Source organism: Ornithodoros turicata, chromosome 4 (assembly GCF_037126465.1).
Source record: "Ornithodoros turicata isolate Travis chromosome 4, ASM3712646v1, whole genome shotgun sequence".
Lineage (NCBI taxonomy): Eukaryota > Metazoa > Arthropoda > Arachnida > Ixodida > Argasidae > Ornithodoros > Ornithodoros turicata.
The window spans coordinates 17566693-17586666 of NC_088204.1; the positions used below are offsets into that span (position 1 = coordinate 17566693).

At 46.9% G+C, this 19974-nt stretch overlaps 1 protein-coding gene and 1 long non-coding RNA gene across 4 annotated transcripts in view; one reads left to right on the forward strand and one right to left on the reverse strand.

Moving 5' to 3' along the window:
* The window catches only part of LOC135391209 (uncharacterized), a 147620-nt gene that overhangs the window by 50893 nt on the left and 76753 nt on the right, over positions 1–19974 (forward strand). For all 3 annotated transcript variants that reach the window (XM_064621362.1, XM_064621360.1, XM_064621363.1), the window contains exon 2: positions 1644–1721. The gene's annotated coding sequence lies outside the window, so the exon portion shown is untranslated. The remainder of the gene's footprint in view (positions 1–1643; positions 1722–19974) is intronic.
* The window catches only part of LOC135391212 (uncharacterized), a 52427-nt gene continuing 47374 nt past the window's right edge, over positions 14922–19974 (reverse strand). Inside the window, exons 2-3 of the long non-coding RNA XR_010421893.1 lie at positions 16450–16563; positions 14922–15390 (exon numbers count right to left, since the gene is read on the reverse strand). This is a non-coding gene — a long non-coding RNA (uncharacterized LOC135391212). The remainder of the gene's footprint in view (positions 15391–16449; positions 16564–19974) is intronic.

The window sequence follows — 19974 nt, forward strand, 5'->3', positions numbered from 1 at the left end:
GTGCACTACCACGTTGTGCGGGAATATACATATGGTGGGACTTTTTTTTGGGTAAAAACCCGATTCCTCTCGATTATTTTCCCGATTCAGTTTCGGACAATTTCGGGCTAAGCACGATTTCTCGACGAATTCCAATCATGTATCACGTTGTGTCGCATACGCTGTTTAGAAGCAATCTACAGGGTGTTCCAGAAAACGTGTCATTGAGTTATAATAAAAAAACTACACCACCTAGAGTCATGCGGTCAATGGCATTTGTTCTTACTGGGTTTTTGCCACCTCCTCATGTGAGTGTCGTGTAACGCAAGTTTAATTATGTAAATTTTCGCGAGCTTAAGTCGGAAATTTGACTAGTAAATGTCACTTTTTACCCCACCAATGTGAAGAGCGTGTCTAATTTAGTCAAATTAATGATAATTGACACGGATATACAGGAGCTATCCCATTGGAAAAAATAGCCGAACATCATGCTCTACGGAGGTCGCACAGATTAGCGCACGATGAATTTTTCAGCGCAATCTTTGTCAGTCCAACGAAAGTAGGTTCGAAACCCAGCCCTCCCCGACATCGCAGAAAGAGATAAAACAGGCACGACTTATCACGTCCGACTTTCGCTGGGATAATGCTTTCCCTCTCCCAATTTTAGGAACTGTTACTTTTTCTACTATCACTCTGTGGGCTGGCTTCGGAACCTCCTTTCATCGCACTGAGAGCGATTGCGCTCAAAAAGTCATCGCGCGCTATGGTCGGGTGCTCCGAAAAGCATGGTATTCGGCTATTTTTTCCGATGGGATAGCTCGTGAATATCACTGTGAATTATCATGAATTTGAGTGAATTCGGCACGCTCTTCATATTGGTGGGGTAAAAAAGTGACCTTTACTTGGCAAATTTCCGAGTTGAGTTCGCAAATATTTACATAATTAAACTTGGAGTACATGACATTCACATTAGGAGGTGGCAAAAACCTAATAAGAACAAATGCTCTTGACCGCATGATTCTAGGTGGCGTAGTTTTTTTTATTATAATTCAATGACATGTTTTCTGGGACACCCTGTATACGCATGTCTGATGTAGTAAATGTAAGTTGAGTGCAACAATAATCTATGCGAAGCACATTTCATGTTATACCTGAATGTACCAACACTTCATTAGCATCCGACTTTACCCACCGAATTCGGGAAAGGCGTTTAACCCGAAAAAGTCATACCCTTAACATGCACCACGGTGCCAGTACACTACTCTTAGCCACAGTGGCTTCGCGGTACAAATGCGGTAAGCGAAAAACGGACAACCTGAAGCACATTCGTTTGCTGCGTGCTTTCACTGAGAGCAAGTACTTGACAAGGATCGGTGATAACCTCACATCCTGCACCATCAATGACACATTGTGTTCACCACAATATATTGTTATGCAATGTTGCAATGCTTACGTGTCACCATTTTAGCTTTTGACGTAATTCATTTCTTGCACACTGGCACATGGAACAGCGCCCAGCCTGCTGGCCGGCATCATCCCCATCTCATCATCATTTGTTTGGGCGTGTGTTCTTATACGCAATATTTTGTTGACTGAACTCCAGAGCAAATTCATCAAATTCAGCTTTATTCATTCCTTAAATCCATTTATTTCTTGCCTTACAGGTATCTTTCTGCGTCCCCTGCCCCCTGCCTCACACGACGAGACAATTGTAGTCCAAAACACACAGGGAAAAGTCACCGGTAAGCCATTTGTTATAATAGACGTCTACCCGAGAAACGTCATCATGACGTTGGTAGACAGACTGAAACCGAAACAAATGGGAGGAGGAGGGCTGGGTTCCACGAATGGGCAACTTGTTCGCTGCCTCCTATTGAAAGAAAAGTAGGACCGAAGTTCGTGTCCCTTTCAGGGACCATCGTAGTCCCCTCAAGACCGTAGCTTTCGGGTGCAACCTTGTTCGCCCCCTAGCTCCGAGCGTAGTTCAAATCTACCAAATTGGTGGCGCTGTCGGACACTATAACGTCATTTGTTTACAAAGAAGGAGAGGTGTATTGAGGATGTCGAATCCTTAATTCGTAAATAGAAAATAAAAGCACTCTGTATGAATATTCAAGGCCTCGACTGGGAATTATAAATGCACACTCACTATGTCGTTTGACTTTCTTTCACATTTTTTAAAACTCATTCTCTTTCTCCTTGCGAATAACGTGCTGTATGCAATCTCCATAACAGGAAACTGCTTCCTGTACCTTGTTCCGCAGTGCCGTTTCTTCTCCCGCAGGCGAAAGAAATTGATGTTCCTGCAGAACCGTATATCATCTTGTTCGAATTGAGAATCTTCTAGGTGGGTGGTAGTAAAAGTACAAAGAGCGCCAGAAAAAAAAAGAGAAAGAGAGAGGGAGCAAAACAACTTTTTTCCCTGTGTAGCACAAAATCTAAAAAGACGGGAACTTGGACGAAAACAAGGCATACATAAATGCCGGGGTACTAGTTGTATACGGCGGATTCGAACGCACATATGGTTTGTGTTCGGCGAGTCATGCGTTCTGTGTCTTCTGATAATACAGTAGCGAACGTGAACGGTGGTTTCGTGGACGTCAATATTTTGTATCGTAGGGGGCGTTTCCGGAACAGCTACGCGTGTGCTCTAAAGGTAAGGAAGCGGATAGGAAGTGACGTCATAACCGTTCCGGTCCCTCCCACCTCTACCCACGGACGTGCAGGAAAGAGAGAACTACTTCTGCTGTTTTTAACAGCGTGTAGCAGAGCATTATATGCTGTTACATTCTACAGGATACTTATTAGTCAACACTCTGCAGGAAACACTCCTCCTCTCCCTTCGCGAGCCTTCCCTCCCCTTCCCGCTTCTTGTCATGTTTGCATAACATACTATGTGACTGTACTGCATAGCCGCAGGTAGTTTTAGGGGATTATAAAAGTCCGCAAAATATGCTGCGGCTCGAGGCAGGAAACTTACGAACGAAACGCCTATTAGAACGTAGTTGTGCAGTCCAATGAAACATGGCCATAGGAACAGGACACCGGCTTTAATCTCCTCGCGCAAGATAAGACGCACCAGCCGTCCCTGTAAAATTAATGGCCGTTCCTATCTGATATAACGAGGTTATTTCCCACGCTATAAAAAGAAGGGCAAAAAGCAGATAGCCCCCGCCCTATTCCTGGCGTAACACGTCGTTCTGGCCTCGACAAAGCCGTACGCCCTGCTCGCAGTCGTCCCTGACGAACGAAGCAGTCAGCGCTCGGGTTCCGTTGTCACGGGCAACGGTTGTTTTTGCCGAAGCTTGTCGCATGGCATGCCTTTGATAGTTCGCACATACCTTTATTTTTTTACTTCCCTCTCTGTTTCTGATCTTGACTCGGTCGAAGGTGTTTGAGATTGCTCCTTGCTTTCTGGATGTAGGAATTTTGTGTTCTTGATCATGTTTTCCTAAGGGGATCGGACATCCTAAAGGGCTTCGCGCGCGCTGGGTGAACAAGGAAAATAGGGAGCGAAGGGGATGAAAGGACGCTCTTATTGCTTTTTGAAAGCGCTGTAGTATATGTGCGGGGGATTTATGGGAGCGTGTATCGGACATGTTGTTGTCCGTGACGAAGATGTCGTATCGACGTTGTGAGAGAGAGGGGAAGGAGAGGGTACAGGGTGCTTTGTAGTGTTGAAAGGTGCAGGGTGGAGTGGAAAAGGGTACTGATCTTCTGTAAGAACGTGATTTACTTGAATCCAGGGGAATGTACATCGCTACTTCAGAAGAGCTGTGCCGGTCAGCTTCCATTGCAATTAATAAATGCAGTAACGTAAATCCAGTAGAAACCATAGTAATTTCCATGGTGAGTTTTTTTTTTTTTTTTGTCTGTCATCATCGTCCATGGCGCGTTGTCTCTTTTCTGTAATGTTATTCGTCCTATTTTTTTTTTTTTTACGTGTTGTATAGTTACGTGACAGCGGCTTATTAGTGCTCCAGTAAACTTATTATCCAGTACAGATGCACGCCTCAAGCCCTCCTCAGGAAGAAAAGCGCTCCCTTTTTCATCTTTCGTCTCGTCCTCCGCCGTCGACGACCTCGGCCTCAGATCTTTTCATGTGCGTATCATAATCTGTACCACTTCTTTTTTTTTATATATATTCAGGAACGAGTTGCCCTCTTTGTGAAACGATCGAATGCATATTCAACATCAAAAGGCGATAGAATGTAAGGGGCCAACGACACTTATGGTACGGGATGAGCATTCCCGTTGAACAAGAAAAACGTTCTCTCGTGATTCATGTCTTGCCCTTCGTTTATTTGTATGGAACGAGTTTATGGTGCACAAAGGTTCTTCCGCGAATGTAAGTTTTTTCTGCGTCTCGGGGCATATAGAGTTATGGGAGTTCCTCATTGTCTCATCATGGGATTTCTTCGGTTTCCGTTTTAGCACTGCTCGAGGGAGCAAAGGGAATTTTTAACTAGTCTCGGTAAAACCACTGGTTCTTTAGAGAACTCGGGTAAGATTTGTCCTGAAAGCGTTTTGTGGAACTGCGGTGCATTGGTTACCGCAGTTGACCGTCAGTCGGTGAAGATTGGTTCAGATCCCACCGCTATATATATATATATATATATATATATATTCTCTCTCTCTTTGAACTGTCGATTGAAATTTTGAAATTGGACTTGTACTCGACCGTGAGTTACGTGTACATGCCGTATGCGAGATTTCATTCATCATATCGAACCGCCATGTTAAATTTCGGTTTCACAGTGACGTAAGCATGAGCTGCTGCCACCTGGCGGATGTCACGAGGGTGTGCAATTGAGATAAAACTGATTGAGGATTGCTTTGTAATATAACAAGACGTAATCAGAAAATTTCATGTCGAATCGCCAGCTCGATTGCTCGAGAGAAGAGGAAGTTACAGACCGTGATAGTTACGTCACTCACTTCAGTGCGTGACGTCATAGCGATGCTGCGGCGCTGCTGCTGTCCCGTTCGTTGGGCAAAAATCGCGCGGTCATTGGGTCACTGTGTGTTTTCGGTCGCTGTTAGAGACATGCCGCAAAGTGGTGCAGCTATTGCATATGCTGCGCGGTACAGAAAGGCCAAATGCGTCGTATACACCATGCGGTTTCCTATACTCTCTTTCGCCAAGCAGTTACGTCTGCTCCATGCGCGTGCGCAGATGCGCCCTCTTGTTTACAAACTGAAGTGGGTCTATAAAGTTAATCATAAATTAGGGACTGCGAATTTAATTGAAATAACGGTGACTCTGAGCATAATAAAAGAAGTCATGTAACAGCAATATTGTTTACCTTGTTTATCTTTGTTTGGGTTCAGACTTCAGAGTGTCGCTTTGAGCTTTATTTTTCAACTTTATATTTTGCTTGTATTTAAGGCCGTATTTAGCCTTTCTTTCTTTCACGCTACCTGGCGTCATCACATTGGCTGCCTTGAACTCGGAAAGCCTTTGTACTTTGAGTGTGCTTTTATAACCGCCGTTCTAAGCCTTATCTCCAAAGGGGGCGTCCGCGAGACCATTTTCTTCGCCTCCAAGCAAAGACAATGCATTTGAAGGGAAGGGGAGAATACAATAATGTAGTTTGCGTGTATTGTACGTCTCATGCCTGCAAACACCGCCACAGTCCAAGGACGCCTCTAAGCTGGTTGTAAAAACGTTTCCGCTGGCGCTTGTTGAGTGAGAGCCGTAAAAGTTCCATGACTGATGGACCGCAACGCTTTTTGCAGCCGTCGCCCTGGGGCAACGTATGAATAGTAGCCTTGATTGCGAGCGCGTTCATCTCCTGATTGACGCGTCGTTTAGGGTCGTTGTGGCCATCGAAACTTTGTGGCGTATAAAAATAGGCGTTTATTCGTACCGACATTTGTTAGCGTCTTATTGCCGAAGCTTCAGCCGTCAGGAATTTTTCTCTGAGCAGGTTACGACTCAGTGCAGAACAGACTTGTGCTCGTTACTCGAAAAAAGTAATTGATTACCGTTACCAATTACTCGACTCCAAATCTAATTGAGTAGCAAGTAGAAAAGTAACTCGTTACTCCGGTCGTTACTCAGCATTCACGCAAATTCTACCCGTCTTTGTGTGCCTCAGAAAAAAAAAGATGAAACAGAAAAGTGTTCAACAGCGGAACAGCTGCAATCCGCGTTTTTCACCAAATCGACGCCGCACAGCGGTGAAACTCAGGACTAGCCAAAACAGGCACACCCGGCCGACCCCGCGTACACTTGCAGAGAAGTTGCTGCTTTTCGCATGAATCGCTGAGCTGCACCCGTATTTTGCTGTTGAAATCATGGATGAAGTAAACATTGTAGACAACGACCAGCGAACTAAAGCAAACTAGTTTTGTTCTGTGTGACAATGCGACTCTGCGCGCCGAGGGGATAGCAGTTTGTCTTTCCGCGTTTTCTTCTTTCCACACATAGAATACCGCCTACTTCGACGCATCCTCGGAAGAAATGGATTGAGCGACTCAAAATCAGCAAACCTGTTACATCAGCAATGCTTGTGTGTGTCTGGCAGAGCTCTTGGAGCGGTACTGCCTATATCTGGTGAACGTTCTTTCTTTTTTCTTTTCTGAAGCACACTTCTGTGCAACTCACGTCAGGAAGGGAAGCAAAAACTTGTCTAGACAAAACAGAACAAGTTTGTTTCAAACTTGAATAGCCATTATGTGTAAGAAAGCGCAAGAGATAGCGTGAAAACGTATACCATGTCAGTTTTGTAACTCTGCCTTTGAATCAGCTCGTCAAATCACTTGGGAAAGAATGCGACGTTTCGTTAAGGTGTCCCAAAATCATGCGCACCAGTGACACACGGATGTCGCAACATTACCGAGTAACTTGTAAACTACATTCGTACACGCGCTACACACTTAGAAGATGTTAGCTGTCAAGAGAACTGCAGAATGTTTGCTTGCATGTCTCTCACATTCCTGCAGCGCAGGACACTCGCTGCTTGCTATTTCGGCGTCGCAAGCGGTAAACGTGAAATTCACCTTCACGAAATGTGGTTGATCAAACACGCCGGAACTTCGCAAATAATACGCGACAACTATATCAGGAATGGTGTCATGACATCACCCAGTGGTCGCTTCTGTATGCTGTTGACCCAACACTATTATTTGAAATGCCAGGCGGTTTCCCTCGCCTGTTTACCTCTCTCATACGTCGTTTACGACTTAGCGTCGCATTCACCCCTGCACTCCGGTATAGGCTGGGCCACAGCAACACGGCGCTGTGTACAACTTGTGGTGTCCCGGCAGCAATCCGACACATTTTAGAAGACTGCAGCCAGTACGTATGCGAGCGACCGGAGTTTAAATGTCAACTTGAAATGCTCGATCAGAGGCCATTCAACATCTGCAAAGTTCTCGGCCCATGGAGTAACCCTGGACATCAGTGCCGTGCACTTGGCGCTTTTCTTTCCTTTCTGAGGGCCACTGGCCTCCTTCACGAACTGTAGGGATTCCCTTCCCTCGTCATCCTCTCATATGAACCTCTTTGGAATGGGGTAGGGTCCTGCACCCAACGCAGGGAAACATCCCACATCATCATCATCCATTCATCTATGTTGTTGTTGTTGTATAGCCTTCTCTTTGGACAACCCGGTTACGCCTGCGTGAACTATATGAGCAGCGTTTAATATTCGTTCGTCTTCAACGCATCGAGAATTAACAGTGCAGTTCAGAAATCTCAAAATCGAAACTAAGCGACAACCTGGATACGTCCGCCATGTTGAAGTTTAGATGCGCCACCTACAGGTCATGAAAAACGCGAATTACACGAAAAACGAAAACGCGTACGACAAGTAGATCTGTACGTCTACTGTATTTATCGCCCGGGAAGACGTTGCCCCGATTGTGGAAGAACATTCCGTGGAAGTTTCCCATAACTCACTAAACCTCGAAAGTTTCAGGTACCACCGCACTGGTGTAGGGAAGAGATTAGGGTTAGAGACCCTGAAATACCAGAACGTTATTACAGTGACCACCGCTTGCTGTAGTAGAACGATCCAACAAAGCCTGACGGCGCGAGGGGCTCGACTTGGGGCAGAACATCTGAAAGATAAGTTAATCTCTGCTGGAAAAGTAATCAGTTACCGAGTAATCGATTACTCGGAAAAGTAATTGATTACTCGAGAGATTACTTTGACAGTAAAGTAACTGATTACTCGAAAAATTACTCAGAAAGTAATTGATTACAAGTAACGCAATTACTAGTAGCGCGTTACGCACAAGTCTGGTTCAGAGGCACAGCTGGCTACATGCTCTGCACTTAGCCTTGTTCGTTGACGCTTGTCAAATCGCATCGTTGGGCGAGTTTATCTTATGGATTCCAGTAGTTGCAGGCTGAACCTGAAGGATTCGGTGTATCTATTATGCATGCGCAAAAACCAGAGGTGTGATTAAAAAGGAGGACTCGACAGATTTCGACGACCTTTTTAGATTTGATACAGTTTGGAAGCATTGAAATTGAAGCAGTCCGTGGAATTGAACAAGAATAATTCAATATGCAGTTCGTGGAATGAAATTGAAACTAATGGGATGCTAGTCCGAACCCATTTGTGCGGTAAGCCCTTAAAGGGGGGTAAAGTGAAATATCATCACTATGATTTTATATACCACCATATAAAATTCCTTGAAACTACCGGCCTGATCGACTCCCTCTAAGACACCGTCAGCGTCGTCAGCATCATCCTCATCACCATTCTCTCATTTTTCCCCAATAGCAATGGGGTAGCATTCTGCTCAATGAATGACGTAATCTCCATATCATCGTCATCATATATATCTCTCTCTCCCTCTCTCTCTCTCGTTTATGATGGCACGACAATAAATGCATTCAGAGACGATGAATGACGAAAATCGCCGCTGACTTTGTGGTTCACTATCACTGGCACACTGGTTAGTATGAGATATAAAACGATGAGGTGGCGGGTGAATAATGACACAACATTTTAGTTCTTTGCAATGACACATCAAAGCGTTAGCTCTCAGTTCTCCATATTTTTCATGGTAATTAATTTGATATTTTGCTAGCACACCTCCCACAGACAGATTACCAATTTTCTTGAACAATAGCGACAACTGTTGTGTAGAAGTTGCTTGAAATAGCTGCGACCCACAGGAGCATCAGCGCCCTGTGTTTGCTGCTTTCTTTTCGCGTCGGTTGCTCTCATTGCCATAACCCGTTGTTACACGATCAGAGTCACCAGAAAGTGAAAGTCGCTTTCTTGTCGCTGCTGCGTGCAAAAATACACTTCCAGCCGATTCGCAAGGATGCCTTTGAGTCACTAAATAAGCTACGCTTAGTGACGCTGAGTAGCTTATTTAGTGACTCTAGGATGCCTGACCTCCGGTTGTGGTGATCCAGGTAGCACCAACCGCGCATACTCGACGGCGGCCGTCTTGTATCATAAAATTCCAAGGATTCCAGGAGAGCTGGTTAGCGTGGTTGCGTGCGTTCCCAAGAGATGGCAGCACGAGTCGCGTCAACGTTGCCAGATGAGGGAGTCCGCCCTCTCCGTCCGGCCCTTTCCCTCGCGAAAGCAATCGTTGAAGTTCGATCTCTCTAAAAAAAAAAAAAAATACTGTATTTACACAGCTATTATGTCCCTGGAGCATCCGAGTCAGGAGCTTTTAAAAGACTCTGTCTATAGGGTTACCACGCTCTTTACTGTGCATTGAACAAAATGCTTTTGTTATCCGGGTGCGCTGCGGCGGATCCTCAACTAATAACGAAAGAGTGAGGAAGCGCTGCCTCTTTTGATGCTTTGGGAAGTTAGACGCGTTCGAAATGTTTTACAAATTTAATTACAGAGGAGGAGCTTGTAGGACCTGCATTGCCCGCTCGCCGTTGAGACACGTGAATGGTGCCAAGGAAAAAAGCGATTTTGCGCGACACTTTAAAGTGGCACTAGAGTGCAAAATTTCTCTTCGTGGAATGGAAGATTCTGTTACCTTGACAGCAATACAAAAGGAACGGGTGTCGTCCGTTGTGTCGTTCGTGATTTATGATCGATAGAAAAAACGGAATTTAGTGTTTTCCTCCCCCTCTCCTTCTCAGGAAGCGCGACAATGCGGAGCGCTCTCTCATTGGTCTCCGCAAACGATTCGTTTGAGCAGACCAATAGGGGGCCTCTCCTCATTGTCGCGCTTCTTGAGAAAGAGAGGGAGAGGAAAACATCAATTGCTTTTTTTTCTATCGATCATAAATTACGAAAGACGCAACGGATGCATCCCCGTTCCTTTTGTGTTGATCTCAAGGTAACGTCATCTTTCGTTCCGCGAGGACAAATGTTTGAGCTTTTCTGCCCCTCTAAGCTGCAAACGAGGACAGGAAAAGACCGCCAGTATAGCTATACCAGGGTGTAGGAAAAAAGGTCCCCGGAGAAAAGGTCCCCTACGCCGATTCATTGAATCGGTGGCCGCCGCTTTTTCTTGCGGTAGCGTGTGAAATACGTAAAAGGCTCTCCTGACCTAACCTTGCGGGTCAGGCGTCCATGGAACGGCGTTCGATAAAATGGGTGGACACGCTATTCATACAAACACGGGAAAAAGATGTACATTCTGCCTTCGATAACATGGCCTGGTCATAGGTTTCGGATGACGCATGTCAAAGCTGGTCCACCAATTTCAGGATGACTCATGATGCGCTTTGTGGCAATGGCCAAGACACATATGACGGGGCAGTGTCCTGCCGTTGGGATCTGGTTCAGCGGATAGAGCTAACAGCCAGAAGCGAACATACGTCCGATCCGATAGATAACGCAGAAATAAACAGTTTAAAAATAAGACCTCTAAAAATCGAAAGTTGAAAATGCACTTTTAAATCTAAATCACGAAAATATGCACGGTGTCGAGTTCCTGGGTGCCGAAGTAGTGGTCGTTACAATACATTTCCCTCTTTCCCTGCTCGGTAGTTGAAAGTTCCATACGCTGCTCTTTTTTTCTCTCTCTCTATCTCTTTCTTCTTCAACCACTTGCTACATCTCTGCGGAACTCTTCTAATCAGTCCCATGGGTTTGGACCAGAATCTCGTTTTAAGCGTTCAAGTACAAGACCATGTCAACAGTACAAAAATGACGTGAAAATTCGCGCTCTAATAGTCCCTGATTCGAGTTACGAGCGATAAAGTATAACTCCACGGGAGAGACTCCCGAGGGGACCTTTTCTCCGGGGACCTTTTCTCCGGTTCCCAGCTATACCCAGATAACACAAACTCGGACTACAGATCGCTGGCGCAAATGTCTCGGCGCACTGCATTGTTTATTCGCCGCTAAAGGTTGTTGTGGAGGAGGACGTGTTCGGAACTGTGGATAGAAGATAGAGGATGGTTCTCCATTTTCGAAGTACGTAACGAGATGCGCAGAAGTTCCTCCTGCTGTTTCTTATCTGCGCAAGACATGCGGTAAACACACTGCGAGTGCCAGCTTTGCTCCGAGTTGCGGAATATGATCGTCATTGGGTGAACTGGTGTATGAGGGCGCCGTTTCTGATATTCCTGTCACACGTGCAGTCTTCAATAATGATTGAAGCCAATGACCATTGAACCAGTGCCGTGTATTAAAAGGAAGTCTGGCCATTGGGAGGAGCCTAAAAAAGAGACTCGACCTGTCAATCAAACTTAGGCGCATTTCATTGGGTGCCGTTTTCCGTGGGGGCCGCCATGACACCAAATTTTCTCCAAAATGGAGGATGATGCTTGGAACGGCGAAGCGGAGATTTCGTGGATCAATGTCCCCTGACAGGTTGACACGCTACACGCTAGGTGGCGCAACCTGCCTGTCCAATGGTCATTGGTTCCAATCACCCTTGAGGACCGCACGTGTGACAACGGCGAAGTGCGCAGGGCGTCTCCCTTATTCGCTGAGCATTCGGGGGGCATGGTGAACTAGTGAGCTGTTGGACTGTTTTCTTTTTGTTTTGTTTTTTCAGTCCTTATTTTTTTCCTGTGATTGAGTGTAAGTAAGGCCCAGGCCCGGCCCATGTCAAATCTCTGTGAGGGGAGTAGAAGGGAAATTAAATGATACATTAATTGCAGAACCGGCAGGATTACTAATATATTTTTTAAGATAAGGACACATTTACCTAAACTTTACTGAAGCAGCCCAGGCGAAGTTATGAACGTACATTTCATGCTACCCAAAAATATTCACTGAGCAGAATTGAAAGAACAATACAAGCAGAATACTTTTTGTTAAATGTAATTCTAAGGCCCGTTTTACACTACGTATTTGTCGTCCGTTTGCTTCAAAAATAGAACCTAAGGGCAATCGAACCCCGTAGGTTCAGTGGGTTCGTTTTGGCCCCGTAAAAACGAGAGACACGTTAGTGTGAAACTGCATCCATACCTGCCAACTCTCCCGATTCATCCGGGAGACTCCCGGATTCAGACCGCTTTGTACGATTGTACGACTGAGAAGCAAATCTCCCGGAAAATGCAGTTTCCCCCTCTATATCTCAAACGCCTGCTTTTTGTCTGTCCTCAGTTCTCACAGACGTAAACGTCAATCCAATACCAGCCCTATTCCCATCGGCATCGCTGCCGCTTCCCGGAGAGTTCTGAGTTCTAGTGTGTTGTAGTTCTAGCACTTCAAGTTTCCGGTCGTTTCCTCCATGTTTCCGTGCGACGAGGGTGCCTCTGCAGTGTTTTTGCATTGCACTTTGCAGTGATCGCGTCCAGGAAATGGCACCATGTGTTCTGCACAGTTTACGGCTGCGACTTCCGCGTGGAGGGCGGACCGACATTCTTACCCACGTTACGTCGAGGGAGCGCCAGGACTACCTTAAATGCCTAGACAAACGCTACTATAGCTAGGTCAGTTTTTCCGAAAGCAAGACAAGGACTACGATGTTGTCCCGTCGGGCCCTCCTCCTCCGTGTTCCCCACTCCCGACGTTGCAAAGCGGTACGCGTGTTCTCGAACTAAGTGGACTGAGTCAAATTGTCGGCGAAATGGGAAACGGTGCACAAGAGCTCATGATAAGCACACTGAACGGAAAGTTTTTGTGGTTGCTGTTGACAGCACTGACGATGACAGCCATGTACAACTGTAACTAATGGTTCTGACGTATTACGCAAACTACTTTTTTAAATAACTTGGTAGCTAACTTATTCAACAACTATGTCTAAGCTCTTCTGGACAGTCCAGATGGCCTTCTGAAGTTTCGCCCCGTTACTGAGGTAGTGCTGAATGTGAAGGCTGTTCAGCATCGCGAAGGAAACAGGGACATAGTTTCGTGTCTTCACGTTCTTTTGAGAAAGTGTCATGGCCTTGTCACAGCCTGAAACCCAGATAATTCCTCGGAGAAGGCAATGTCTGTTGCTGCAACACTCGTGCCTTATGAGTCTGCTGGGGCCTGGGGTCGCAACTTGGGGTCAAGCGTGTTCTTGATACGTGTGCAGATAAAAGCTTCCGAACATTGGCTTTCTCGTATATAAAATAGCAAACCCATTTTGCAACAACGTACTCCCCCCCCCCCCCCCCCCCCACTCCCCGCCTCCGCTTTTGAAATCTCCCTAATTCGGATGTTCCTAAGCTGGCAGGTATGCTGCATGGTCTAATATGTACAACCCTGGATGTACCAGAAAGAGAGCCTTTATCTTTGCCCCGAAAGCAATGCTAACAAAGACACTGTTTCGATGTGTTCAAGTTGTCGAGGCTTGCTCGCGGGAGTGACATGTCTATCAAAAGCAGCTCGTACCACAAATCTCTGCCGTGTACAAAGCTACTAGCTTCGTACGAGCCCCAATATAACCAGCGTCATCACTCCGAAGAACACGTTGTATACAGAGCTAGGAAAGACCTAGCTCTCGAGCCCACGCGCGCACACACAGAACCTTTCAGCAATACACCTACTCCGAGCATGCGCGAAATGGGTGGGACGACCTTTGGCGTTTTTTGTCCTTCTTTTTCGTCGTCTGTAACGCTAAATTTGGACAGTTGCTGCGCGGTAAAATATCGATCCGGACGGGACCCCTCCTTCGTTTAAACGCACGCGCGTCTGTGCCTACCTCTACCGCTTGCGCGGGGACGTTGAGGGATTTGGACCTGCCTATGAAATTCCGTAGACGCGCGCCGCTCTGAATCATTTGGGAGCGATCAGGGTAAGGGGGAGAACTGTGTAGGGTGACCAGCGTACCGTGGAATGCCGACGACGCGTATGTGAGCTGCTGGGGCAGGGTGACGCGCAAAAAAATATGCATTGTGATGATTGCAGTATATGTGCAGACATTCGGAGCCTTAACGCAGGCGCTGTGTGGTACGTATGTGTGGTATTCTGGCAGCACTAATAGCATTACGCTATATGAGCAGCTCGGGCGTTAATAGTTCGATAGGCAATCTAGGGCCTTTCTTTCTTTTTTTTTTGCTATAGTCGTGACGACGCCCACTTCTGTGTGGCCACCAACGGCGAGCTGGTCCTGCCATTACCCCCTCCCCCCTGTTTTGAGAGTGTAAAAACAGAACTTCACTGCATAACGCGTTGAGAACCAACAGTCATCTTGCATCACCTGGATTCGCATGCTTGCATGCGAATCCAGGGGAAATGGGGATCTCGTTCGCTTTTGTTCCGATATTTGCATAATCTGGGAACGGAAAATCTGCTCAAAGTTTGTTTTCAGTGCAGTGCAGCAACATGCAATATTTCCATGCCTTGATAGTATCCACACAACAGCTAGCACGCACACATGGGAGAAAAGCCACACAAGTGCGACCTCTGCCCTGCAGAGTTCAGCACGATGGCAGGCCGGCGGCGTGACAGGCGGACACACGTGGACAAGAAGCCATACAAGTGCGACCTCTGTCCAGCGGAGTTCGGCCAGGGTGAGAGGCTGGATGTGATCAGAAAATAAATCTATTTTGTTTGAGTTACGATGTGTTACCATATGTCAACATGGATCATACGTTGCTTGATCGTACTCCTGCTAAGAATAATTGGTGGATTAACGTCGCTAGACAGTTATATGATGGTATATACTGAATAATGTAGACCTGGAAGGCACACAGCACCCGTCCTTCCGGGAGACGATGGGCCCAAGCATCTTGTACGCTGCCACTAAGTGCTGGCATCCTCAGTTGGGTTGCAGCCTTGGGATCGGTAGGCGGACGTGCTATGCAAACTGATCCTCCGAAGCCTGTTTGCAGTTGCTCTATATGAAGTTCAGATAGTCGGCTCCAGCGATCTCTTGCTTAATGAGTGCGTCTTACGTAAGGACCAGCTGGTTCCTACGGCAGTCGTGCCGTACAGCATCCGTAACAGGAGGCATTAGCATCCTTCATAGCTGATGGATATGAGGAAATCTCCCTTCAATAATATTTGCATGGGCGTATGCAGTTCTGTTGGCACATGAAGACATGCGTGCTTGAGTGATCCCTAACACGACGTACCTCTCTAGTACCTGAAAAAACTGATAACCGTCAAAGAAAATGCGATAAGCAAAAGACGCCCTTGTTTTTGTGAAAGCACGGCCACCTACAAGCTGCTGCGTAATCATGGAGACGCACCTATCAGAGCCCTCAAAATATTACTGCGCCGCGAATAGGATGGCTGGACACAGAGAGGCCACCCTCCCTGCTTGCGCCAGATAACGTAATCTATCATACTCACTTAGCTTCCGTACAGTGGCTTTTAAGACTGGCCGCATGACACTACGCTCAGCAGAGAGTGCGCTCCCCTACGAATGGCGCGTGGTGGCGCTGCAGTATTTCTTCTGGCACGCTTTTGTTCTCCTTATCTCCAACGGCGCATGTAGTTGACGGACTATATTTCTTTTCCTTCTTAAGTTGAACAACGACTATAGGAGCGCGGGCCAATACGCTTTAGCAGTTAGCTGTATAGGAGGTCTCTGTTTCCACGGCGTCGCAGCGACCAGCCAAGCGCGCAGGCCGGGTCTTCAGAGAAAATGTGTTTTAAATTGAGACCATGGAATATGAGGATCTGACAGCGTGGTTGTAGTGACTTCTGATAGATGAGACCACGACAAATTATCGCGGCAAGTTTAGCCGTGCAATCAGCTACATTAGAACAGAATAGAATAGAAGTAGAAAGAAAAAAAATGAAACGTAGGTCACACTGGTGCTACGTTAGAAGCCGTGTTCTTCTTTTAAACTGCTTCGTACCATGTCGTCGTGCTTTTCACTTTCATTTGTGCAGCAACATTGTACAACACAAAGAGCGGTTTACCACCTGGTTCTGTAGCTTCCCTACCGCAACAGAAGCCCGCTTTCCTTGGCGGTCCGCTTTGGTGTCAGAAAGAGGTGGACCGTCAATAATTTCTCCCCTTTTTCACTCCCTACTTCTGCCTTTCACTTTCTTTTTCTTTTTTCCCTGCGCTATGTTCTGCTTCTTAGCGGAACGGAATTCAGAGAGAGCACCGCTGTACCCATGTACCGGACCTGTCCCGCTTTTCGGGTTTGGGAAGAAACCCGAGCGCGCGAAAAGAGGGAACAGTTTTTACCTTCCTCTGGAAGGGGCGAGTACTCTTTCCGGACATATACGGCTGGCACCCCGCTGATGACGAGTGATGGACACCCGCCAGGGGTTCTTCTGCTATAGTCGTAGACTCGTAGGCCTGAAGAATAAAAAAAAAGGGTCAGAAATCTGCGTGGCGCCACGCAGTTCCCTTCTGCCCCACCGAACGGCGCGCAGTTCTTCCGTATTGTCCAGGACAGTGTACATTCAGCCGTGCACAGTTGAGCCTCCACCTGACCGTGGCTTGTTGTAGGTACCGCAGTAAAATAGGCATTTTGAAATCCGCCCGGCTAATACAGATGGGCTGAGATGTGGATTTGGACGTGCTTATCGCTGCGTTGTTCGTGAAGAGAATGGAACCGAGGAAAGCGTATAAAAGCGCACATTGTCGCGAGACTCGGGGATGCTAGGATTTTTTCGTCGAATGGGCGGGGGTTGGGTTGTGGGGTGGCTCTGAGGAAAGTGGCCGTCATTTCGTGCGCTAGTATTGGAGGTGGGGGGCGGGGGGGGGTTCAATGTCACAGCAAGGGGTGGTCCCGTTCTGATTTGAAGGTATGATTGTTCCTTGTATATGGCCAAGGAGAGGCGTTGTGTTTGGATAAACGGTGTCGCGTATCGTGCCGTGTTCGCGGTCGCCAGCTGGACCTTTCGCCGCATGTTGTTGCATTGAGTAGCGGACATGCATCGCAAGTGTGGGCGGAATATGTCTTTCGAAAAGTTGTCAGACGTGGAGAGGGAATGTAGAGACGGTAGCGTTGGCTAATAGCCTAAAGGCTGGCTGGGATACTGGTTATCAGATTTATTCCGTTTCTTTCCTTTCTTGTTCTTGTAGTGTCGTATTCGTTCGTATTCGTATAAGTGCTGAAGTTGCGAGACCACTTAAAACCGCTTTTAAACATATTTATATTGAACGGCCATGCCTTATATTATTTACGGCGCCAAAGCTACCCCTGTTATCAAGACCTCGATGTAGACACCGCGTCACAAATGGAGCCCCCCTCGTATTACCTGCTGAAAACAAAATTCCGCGCAAAAAACGAAAAAACAACAACAACTAAGTATCATTTTTCGGACGAAATTCGAACACGGTATCATACCCTAATCTCTTCTTCATGATAACAAACCGGCTCCCCCACTTACTTTGATGAAACATGCCAATGTCGCATGGTCTTGTCTGCGGATTTGAAAGGGATATGTGTATGCGGATGCCTATAGCTTTGCATTCCGCGACACAACGGAGCCGATTTATCGTCCGTTCCTCGCTCGGGGTTGTCAGGCGCCCTGTTGGAGTTAAACCAAAACGCGGGTAGCCGCCGGGTAGGTGATAAAAGCTGGGACGTGAGCGAAATAGTCGGCCTGCTCGGAAGAGTCGCTTTTGAAAAGACGCTTCGGAAAAACTAGCTCCGACAACAATGCCGGAAGGGGTTGAGGCGCCGCGCCGTCGGAAAGATACAGTCCCCGTCGTGGTGGTGTCTCCGCGAAGGGGTCTGCGATGTGGGCAAGAGACGAGGGGTATAGAGGCCTGTGTGGTGTGCAGATTTCGACTGTGTTGAGATAAGTCGTAGACCCTGGGACTGCGAAGCGACTTGGTGGGTGCATTGTCTGTAGTAAAATCGGTCCTGGTGCTTCTTCGAATAAGTGGTCGCCAGAGACACGGCTTACTACTTTAGATAAGGACGTGGACATGTGGGGGACCGTCTATACGGTCCCCCACATGTGCCTACCCTGCACTGTATTGTCGCTCGTTATATCATATAGTTTTCTCACGACGTAAAGATCGCGGCTTATCATTACACGAACAATCATAAGGTTTATTTTGCGTTATGCCGTGGCCGGATATATTTGGTCGTGTTCAGCGTGGAATTTAAATCGTGTCGACGACCCTGGTCATTTTGTGTTCTTCCGAAAATGTCATGCGCCTCAAGAATTCGACCCGAATATTTTCTTAATTCATAATAATAATAATTGGGGGTAGTGTGGAGTGTGATTGGGAGTAGATTGATTTTACTTTGTCAATGTGTATCGCATGTGCTCTAGTACAACTGGCAGTTCGGCATTCACGGAACGGTTACCTTGGAGGAGCTGATCTCATTCCACGTGATATGATGCCTCCGCCCCACTGGCTAGACAATTGGCTACGTAGACGGGAAATTGGCTACATTCTCAGGGCGCGTTGGCGACTTTTAGAGGTTTTTTTTTTTTTTAATTCGGTGGTTATTTACGTCGCGAGACAACTGTGATCATGAGCGACGCCGCAGTGGTCGGGTCTGCGGACTAGTTTTGCCTAGAGCACTAGAAAAACAAGTTTCATAGTACCGCCAACCGCTTGGCTTGACTTGGCTTCGCCTCACGTAACCAAGCAACGACGCCATTTCCCTTCCACGCAAATTGGGCCAGCTGTGTTGACGCTCTGCGACAAATGCAATTTTATGGAATCTCGCGTGAGATTACCTGTGCTAGACGATCCCAGACGGTACATAAACTATACTGTCTGTACATATATACGGGCATAGCCAATTTCAAAGCGAAAAAGGACCTCCTAGGTAGGGAAAATATAATATCACTTATACAATAATTTGATTTAAAAACGCAGGCGTCAGACTGTAGTATTTTAATCAACAGGGCCAGTGATCTATGGGAGCATTACATGTACAAGAGCTAACCAAATGAATAAATAAATGGAAGGGATATGGTGGATCACAGTCACGTGGGTGGATTCGGCCAATAACCATCGCGGCGGCAAAGGGAAAAGGCTGGCGGTACTCTGAAACTTGTTTTTCTAGGGCTCTAGTTTTGCCCACCTGAGGGTTCGCCTAAGTCTCGACAGCCCTCGGCCCGAAGTCCTCGGCCGGGTTTGAACCCGCCATCTTGGGATGCGCAAGCGGACACGCTACCCACGGAGGGCCGTTGTAAAGGATTGACTTGGCAACCCTGGTTACGACAGTGGCCGCTAGAAGCGCTGCTTCATTTTTTCAGGGAGAGGTGATAACGAATGCGGAATACATCGTCGTCATCATTGTTCCCGTCGTTTCCGTCTCCTTCGTGGTGTGCGGTGAACTATTACCACCAGACCAAACTTTGATGGTCTTCTGCTTGCCATGCATGCGTAACCCTCTTCATCCTTCCTTCCTTCCTTTTATTTTTCTTTTCTTTCTTTCTTTTTCTTTTTTGCGGGATAGCAAGCCGACGTCCCGTTTGGCTGGCCGAGTTCCTCCTTTTTTGCCTCTGTTCTAATAAATATATCCCCTCCCCCCTCTTCATCGCCGTTAACATCGCCGTAGTTTGCGAAAATCACGTGATTCAGTGCTCTGCATGTTTCATCTCAAGGATGGGGGTGGGGAAGCTGTGAGACAGCTTAATGGTGAGTATATAATGTCAACTAGCCAATATGATGCCACTTTCTAGACATCAACAATTATTAGTTGGACAGGGCAGGGATGTGGCTTTTTCCTTTGGAACGAGCGGTAGCTTGGGCCACCCAGCCCATATAAACCCGACGTGACCTATAAGG